Raw genomic sequence first — 8,868 nt, 5'->3', positions numbered from 1 at the left:
GAGATTTGTATTCTATCTGTACCTAACTGTAATGATAAACATCCAGTAGCTTGATGCTTTATGCTGCTTCATGGTTTTACCCCCCTCCTCCTTCATATGATCACCCTCCTATCCCCCTCTTTCTAGCATCCCTCTCTCTTCTTCCCTTCTTTCCTTTTCCGTCTGGTCCAACACAAAAGAATTTCAAAAATAATTAAAATGAACAAAGTCTGGCCTCGATTACAAAAGGGGCTTATTCAGACATACCTCTGGTTTGTCGGAAGATTCATAACCCCTGTTGTAAAAGTAAAATATGTCCAACACAAGAGGCGTCCGCGCTCATATGTCTGCCCAGCTGTTGGACAGGACAAGTAAAAAAACAAAATGTGGGATATACCAAGGTTATGCTCTGTCTCCACTGCTGTTCTGCATGCATAGGTCTGAACCCCCTCAGCCAAATAATCAACAAGACTGGCTATGGATACCGACTCAGAAATGGGGCCAACATCAGTCACCTCCTCTACATGGATGACATCAAGCTATATGCTAAGAGCGAGCGTGACATTGACTCCCTGATCCACACCACCAGGATCTACAGTACTGAGATTGGGATGTCATTTGGGCTCGAGAAATGCAGCCGGATGGTGACAAAGAGATGCAAGGTAGTCCACACAGGAGGGGTCTCACTCCCAGAAGGAACAATAGCAGACATCGAGAACAGTTACAAGTACCTTGGAATTCTGCGGGCAAATGGCAACCTGGAGCAGGCAACAAGGAAAGCTGCAACAGCTAAATACCTCCAACGAGTTAGGCAAGTCCTAAGACGCCAGCTCAATGGCAAAAATAAGACCCGGGCAATAAACAGCTACGCACTGCCAGTTATCAGATACCCTGCAGGAATAATAAGATGAACAAAGGAAGAGATACAGACGACGGATGTTAAAACACGAAAGCTCCTCACCATGCATGGAGGGTTCCATCCCAAATCCAGCACCCTGAGACTGTATGCTAGCCGCAAGGAAGGAGGCCGAGGACTAGTGAGCGTAGAAGCCACTATCCAGAATGAAACATCCAAGATGCATGAGTACATCAAGCTCAAGGCCCCAACTGACAGTGTGCTCAGTGGATGTCTCAGGCAATGGAGAGCAGAGGATACAGTGCTGGAGGACAGATCCTCATGGGAGGACAAACCCCTGCATGGGATGTACCACCGGACCATAACTGAAGTGGCTGATATCAAGAAGTCCTACCAATGGCTAGAAAGGGCTGGCCTACAGGACCCTCAAGCTCCCAGGCCTCTGGTAGAGGACCCGAGCTTGGAGGAGAAACCACCCGCGGAGGGTGAGAGGTGCGTTTTAGAAAATAAGTTCCTGATTCTCTAGTAACCATTAAGAGTTCTGATTCACACAAACCAGTTAGACTCTCCTAATCAACCTGTCACCTGACTTGAAGAGACCAGTTTGAATTAATCACCTGTAGAAAAGACACCTGTCTTGCATGTGTCAGAGTTATATAATTATCATTTGCTTGCACACTATGTGTGTAATATGATTGTCTCATTTCTATCTTTCAGTAAGAAAACAATGACCTGAAAAGTTCTGATTACACTAGAATATGATGTTCTTGTTGTTTCTGATTAAATGACCCACATTCATTTCTGCAACCTTCAGTTTTCAATGAAAGAAGGCTCCATGCACTAGGATGGCAGAACTCCTCGGTGACAGTTTGCGCTGTCACAGACTGATTCTCCTTCTGCAGAAGTCTAGCAAAAAAAAGCTGTTATGTGTGTACTTTCATGCCGTATGCTTCCAACAATACAGGTCTCCGCCCAGGCAATATCACCAGAAGACAACAAGATTGCCTGTATGAACTTAGCACACACCCTGGCTACAACCGAACTAACAGGAGGAAATTCAACTCCTGGAGCAAAAGGAATTACTCTGAGCGGTTTTGGGTTCCTCCCAATAACCCCCGTGGACCATGTGGCCCAATGAGAGACCTGTTGCCACTACCACAAGACCCCATTAAGCTCCCGGAGGTGATATCTTTGGTGAGCATGAAGCCTGGCTTACTTGGACGTTGTGTATACAACAATGGCACAGTGAAAGTGGGCATGGTGCCCTGGCATCTGTGTAACGTTACCTTGACCTTCTGTGACTACAATCTTACAGTTCGATCTAACTACTCAGCTTGTATGCAGAAAACCAACAGGATCAGAGGAAGCTGTGGATTATTCCTGAGCAAACGGACATTTGACATAACAAACCAGACCAAAGGTAAAACCTAGCAGGTTGCAGTACCATAGTGCCTGGGGACTGAGGATCCAGGGTCCTAGCTGATTGGTACTTCCTGTGAGGACACACTGCCTATGCATCCCTACCTCCAAACTGGGGAGGCCTTTGTGCTCTGGTCCCTCTGGTTCCACCTGTGTTCTTCATAAACAGAACTGTCCCAACACCCCACCCTGCACGACGGAAACGTGCCGCACCGGAGTTCCACATGAACGCCCTACAAATGACTACCACTACTGGAGTCCCATGGGAGTTCCGCATCTGGGGTGGAGGAGCAAAATTCGGACAGTCACTCCTTCCATGGATCGGAGTGGGAGAAATAAGAGACCACATCGAGATCAACATGTACGCATTGCTGAGACTCCTTAACACCACCTACAAGTTTCCCAATGCATCAGCAGCAGAAACGTCGGCCATAAGAACTATGGTTCTGCAAAATCGACTCGTGCCCGACCTCCTAACTGCATCATCAGGAGGTGTGTGCAAAATGGTTGGAGACACCTGCTGAACTCTCATCCCGGACGGCACCAGTGATGGACAGGACATTTCTACTGCACTGCACGACTTAGCAGAGCTGCAAGCCTATGTTAAGTCTGCGACTCCTGGCGCCAGTCCCACCAGTGACATCTGGTCCTGGCTGACCACAGGCCCATGGTGGCACCTCCTGTTGAAGTTATTGACCCCTATACTCATCGTTTTGTGCCTATTTTGTCTCTTTACAACATGCGCTCTGCCTTGTGTCATGTCCATGATCGTAAAGGCTACCATGCAGGCTTTTGTTCATTACCAGCTTGTCCAACGAGCTGAAGAGGACCCCTCCCCATGTGAATCCTCCTACGTCAGAGGCATCGTTTGAATCTCTCACTGAAAGTGCCAAAAGCAAGTGATGAAATGATGTTTTGATGCCCTGTTCTAAAAAAATAAAATAAAAATAAAAAAACATTTTTCACGTTTGTACCTTCCCTTTATCTGTATTTACTTATGACGTGTTTGAAATGATAAAAAGTGAGGGATGTTAGAGTTATATAATTATCATTTGCTTGCACACTATAATCTCCATAATATGTTTGTCTCATTTCTATCTTTCAGTAAGAAAACAATGACCTGAAAAGTTCTGATTATACGAGAATATGATGTTCTTGTTGTTTCTGATTAAATGACCCACATTAATGTCTGCAACCTTCAGTTTTCAATAAAAGAAGGCTCCATGCACTAGGATGGCAGAACTCCTCTGTGAGAGTTCGCGCTGTCACAGACTGATTCTCCTTCTGCAGAAGTCTAGCAAAAATGCTCATCTCCTGTGTGGTTCTTCTCTTTATTAAGGAAAAAGTCAAAACCCGGACAGCATGGCCAAAACTAAAGAGCCTTTTAAGGATTTTAAAGGGAAGATTGTAGACCTGGGGGGCATTCCAGAAAGCAGGTTATGCTAGCTCACACGGTAAGTTTAAGGCTAAGGAAGTTGATAACCTCCGCTTTTGGTTCCAGAAATGGTAGTATGTTTCAGGGTATGTCAAGTTGCCATGGCAAGTTCAAGAATTATAATTAATTAAGATGGAAAAAATATTAATTGAATTGGAGTAATATGATATTTAGTTAGATGAATATGTCAATTTGAGTTGTATGGCATCTTTAGCATCTTATCAACCTGTTGTGTTTGGAGGAAGAAACATGCTGCCCATAACCCCAAGAACACCGTCCCCACTGTCAAGCATGGAGGTGGAAACATTATGCCGTGGGGGTGTTTTGCTGCACAGGGCTACTTGGAAAGTTGGAAATTTGGTGATTTTCATATTTTCACACAATATGAGAAACAAAATCGAGCAATCTTTGCAAAATTTTACAAACATTCCCCCACAACCAAAGTTTCGTTGACCTTTGACCTCAGAGAGAGGCTGCCATCTTGAAAGTTCGTAGCAGCTACAAATTTGAACCTCTTGTTAGGGATTTTGATCTATGGTCTCATAATTCCACGGGCACCATCGGAGAGTTGCTGGTGAAAAAAAATGTTTGGGTGGCGAGCTCGCAAAAGTGGAGATCCCCCTGTTGCTCGCAAATTTTTACTGAAATATTCTGATTCTTTAGCTCAATCTGAACAAATTGTGGTTAACAACAAACCTCTGTTGCCAAGGAAATTTTAAAAAAGTACTTTAGCTGATTCTTCTAAAAATTTTAGAGACCTGTGCATCAGCCTCAGGTGACCAAAAAATAAAGTGGTTGCTATAGACATAAAACCAACAGAATAGCTGCCATTTTGAAAAAAGTGTTTATTATGAATTGCAGCTCTGGCTAGGGTGGAAGGGGCAGTGGGGGAGAAGAGTGAGGGGCGTGTTATTTGTGTTATTTTTTACATAAACCTTTTATGTGTTGATGCCTGAGAGTCAGACGTTTGTCGTTTATTTTTCTTGGCTATATTGAAAAAGTTGTGTTGTGCTGAATGTGCCTCTCTGCTCTCCCTTAAGGCTGGCGGTGGTACTACATACATTGTACTACATACAGATACATTGACGTGAAGAAGGGGGGAGTAGCTGGCGTGGGCATGTTACTGGCTGGATACTGTGTCCTCAGCTACATCTGGAGCTACCCTCACATCAGTCAGTGCCACCAGAACTTTCTAGACGTCCTTATGGAGCAGCGGATAGCAGTCTCCTTTGCTAAAGTGGGTTTTATTTTTCCAGAACTCAGTCGATGGAGGAAATACCACTGAAGGACGAGGAAGAGAGGGGTCCACCATCTTTATTCATATCCATTCAGTTGATTTGCTGTGAGATGTTTATGGATTTTTCTGTGGCATTTATTTGAAGCCAGGTGGAGAAGGAGTAGGTACAGGGTTGTGCCACTAGAAGGCGCTTCCTGAGTTTTCGGTGAACAGTTCAGTGAGGAGGTGGTGTGCTCTGGGGACCGTTATTTGACAGTTGTTTGAAGGTTGTTTTGATCTGCGGATTTAAGGCGGTTGAAACCTGGCGTGAAGAGTCGTTAAGAGGGTAAACAAACATAATAAGGTAAAAAAAAGAAGTTGTGTTGACTGTAATTGTTGTAAAAGTATTCAGTTTTAAGAAATTTGATGAAATTAGTAATTTGATTTCTCCAATCGTCGCTGCATTTTACGTGTGTTTTACAGCAGTGCTCGACGAAGCCAATGTTGTGACTGGTGATCAACTTAGCCGTCATTCCTGTTACAGTTCGGGCCACAGAGCACCTGCTGTAGTTATTCTTGTGTACTCTTTTTCTTAAATTTGATCTTTTTCTCTCTTTTTGTTTTGTTTACTCTTGTTTTCTTTCGTGATTTTGGAAGATCGGAAAGTGGCTGGCTAAAAGGAGCATCTAGATGGCATAATAGATTCACATTTTGTTTTTTATTTTTTTTTTATCTTCCTGATTACCATTTTTTTTAATCTGAAATCCTGAGTTACATTTTTGTTTTGGAATAAAGAACCCAAAGACAGTTTTGTGTCCTGTGCAGGCTTGAATTCACCAGGCTACACAATTTGGTACCAGGAGTGGGGTTCTGCAAAATTAGCGACTCAGGAGCTTTTGCAATATAATAAAAAATATATTAAAAAAAAAAAATAAATTAAAGAGTACACAGAATAACTATAGTTGCACCAGCTTAAGTGCCTGGTGAGGAGGAAACCATTAAAAGGATCGTCGTGGGAGTGACCACAGCACCGGAGACCTGGCAGGATCGTCGTGGGAGTGACCACATCACCGGAGATCAACTTCCTGCACCCCGGTAGACGACAGCTCACCCTGGGATGAGGAAGAGTCATCGGACCAACACATCTGGACCTGCAACTATGTAATACCTGCTGTTGACCTTCGCTCGAACACATTCAGCCATGTCGCAGGAAGGCAGTGAGAATGAGCCAGTCTCCAACATAGACTCAGAAATAGACCCCGTCACTGTACTGCAGACGAAGTTATCAGAACTAAGTTATAAGCATGACCAGGCTATGGCTCAGATAACCGCTCTGAGTAATGGAACAAACCGATCATACATTTACATGCCTAGGGAACGCCCTATTCAGCCGTTTAGTGGTGATTCAACGGTCGATGGCCGCTCTGTTGATGAATTTTTAGATAAAATCCAGCGAGCTATTAGAGCTAAAGGTCTGGGAGAGGAAGATCAGGTGGATTTTATTATGTCACATCTTAGAGGGTCAGCACTGGAGGAGTTCAAGTTGTGCACAGAAGATGAGTTTAAGACACCTGATGAAATTGTCAACTTACTCAGAGATGCTTACAGGGAGAAACGCAGTGTAGCACAACTTTTACAGACTTTCTACAGGCGCCACCATGTAGAGGGTGAAGATTTTTTTGAATATTCCCACGCACTGTCACAGATCCTTCGCTCAGTTTTAAAAAAAAAAACAGATGCAATTGTGGATGCAAAGATGGCAGTCAGAGACCAGTTTGTTGAATGAATAAGAGATACCGCACTTAGAAGGGAGCTCCGCAGAATGCTTAAAGACAAACCTGTCATGGTGCCTCTGTCAGGTTCCGCCCCCCTCCCCTCTCTGCTTGGCCTAATTCACCGCAGCTGCCGCCACTCAACTCATCAGCCTGCCAGACCTTCCTAAGGAGCTCCAGGACCAGTATTCAACGAGAGTTTGTTGCCTCTAATGGTGCATGTTCTAGCCTCTAGTGATCCATGTTGGATTACCTCCTACACTTCAACTCACGACTCTTTGTCCTGTTCCAGGAATTTCCTAGTCCACGAGTGGACGGTTAAGCGGACGCGCCGAGCAGAATTCCATCCACACTCACCTCCTTCAGTGGAGCGCTGTTGGAGTCCACGCCAACTCTCAAGCCACGGTCGGTCCCTCAAGCTACGTTTCCAGTCCTCGTCTGGCCTCGGATCCACGGACCCCCTCCAGCCACGTCGCCTCCCTGCAGCATCAAGACAACCTCACCAGCTGAACTAATAAACCCATTACTTACCACTACTCACCTCCTGTCATCCTTCCGGGTTCCAGCATCTGGGTCTGCCAAGCCTAGTCAGTCATGACAAAACCAGATTCCTCACTTTGTAACAATTCAGTAGGATAACTAGTCCTGTTACTAATAAATAAATACACGAAAAGGGGTTCAACACAAAAGAGCGTCTTAATGCGGAGAAATAATTTGCAGATAACAGAAAATTTCCGACACAACCCGTGCATAAATCAACAGCCAAAATTAAGGTATAGTCAGTTCAAACAATATGATCATCGTTATATTCAAAAACAAACATTCAGGTGATTAGGCGTGCTCAGCCTTAGTCATTCATGGAGTTCAATTCTTCCGGAAAGTCAATAATTCCAAAAAATGAGGAGAGTCAATAAAGAAAGGAAAAAAAATATTGCCCTAAAGCGATCGCTATTTTCTGGTATACCAGTAACTAAGAAAATATGGTTGGATCTCACCAGCGTTCTTCCAGGATCGCTGACGTGGCCTCTCGCAGCAAACTCTCCTGCTCCCGATCATGAAACACGTCTGCTGTGGGAACCGCGCCTCCCGGTAATGCTTCCTCCGTCGATCTAATGATCCGGCTCCGGTGGGTTTCTTACTTTTTCCGTTAAAGCCATCAGCATCCGAAAAAGTCAGAGAATTCACTCCAAACATCCACCTGTGGAGCTGTCATTCGCGGCCTGCAGGTGACAGGGGAGATCCTCGTGCTACACCCCTCATCGGCGTTTTCGAGGAAGTCAGCTGGGCCCGCTGTCTCGTCACCACCCCCTTATATAGTCTTTTGATGACGTTCCCCATTATTTAGTTTTGATTCTTTTTTGTTGGACACAAATGTGACTTGGAGTAATTTACATGAAAAAACAGGCAACCCTTTTTCCCCCCCAGCAGGAGTACATACATACATTTTTATATACAAAACATAAATTCCTGACGGTACCATGTCAAAAGAATTTTTAACTACGTCTTGCACACATCAGTATAATGTGACATTGTCACAGTCCCCCCCCCCCCCCCCCAGCCAGCGGCATGGAAGGTTTACCTTTGAAATAGGGTTTCATGTTGACCACATTAACACTGTCACTTTTCTTTGTTTCTTCCCACTGTATTTGATAATTAAGGGGCCCTAATCTTCTCACTACTTGTGCTGGTCCCGTCCATTTGGGCGCAAGCTTGGCCGAGAAGCTATTAGCTGCATCAGAAAGAGGATGAGCGCGAATCCAGACCTCGTCACCCGGCTGGAACTGCGCATCTCTCCGCCGGGTATTGTAGTAACGGGCTTGTCTAGACTGACACTTATTCACTCTCTGTTTGACTTGATTTATGAGGTTCTGTTGTCTTTCCACAAGAGTGTAGACTGGGCTATTTGGCAAAGGCGGCGATGATATCAATCGTTCCAAAGATCCTTTAAGCACTCTCCCTAAGTTTAGCTCAGCAGGAGATTTTCCAGTTGTTTCTTGATATGCAGAGTTTATGGCGTATCGGAATTCTTTGACCCATTGGTCCCAAGTATTGTGTTGATTTCCTACATATGAGGCGATCATAGTTTTGATTGTTCTGTTTGAACGTTCTGTTAGGTTTGCTTGGGGGTGATAACTAGTGGTAAACTTGTGATTTACTCCCCAGCATCCGCAAAAGTTTTTCATCTCACGGC

General features: G+C 44.6%; 1 long non-coding RNA gene across 2 annotated transcripts; it reads left to right on the top strand.

Annotated features, from left to right (window-relative positions):
• Positions 1 to 1,258: 1,258 nt before the first annotated feature.
• On the top strand, positions 1,259 to 8,049 carry LOC105357920. 2 transcript variants are annotated; one of them, XR_002872110.1, is made up of 5 exons: positions 1,259 to 2,029; positions 2,151 to 3,708; positions 4,730 to 4,861; positions 4,946 to 6,892; positions 6,970 to 8,049. It is a non-coding gene; the product is annotated as an uncharacterized LOC105357920 (long non-coding RNA). The 2 variants fall into 2 exon arrangements; XR_002289003.2 differs by having other exon boundaries at positions 1,259 to 3,708.
• Positions 8,050 to 8,868: the final 819 nt, after the last annotated feature.

Source organism: Oryzias latipes, chromosome 19, assembly GCF_002234675.1.
Source record: "Oryzias latipes chromosome 19, ASM223467v1".
Classification (NCBI taxonomy): Eukaryota; Metazoa; Chordata; class Actinopteri; order Beloniformes; family Adrianichthyidae; genus Oryzias; species Oryzias latipes.
Note: the sequence above shows the minus strand (reverse complement) of the source record. Positions and strands in the feature narration are given on the sequence as shown.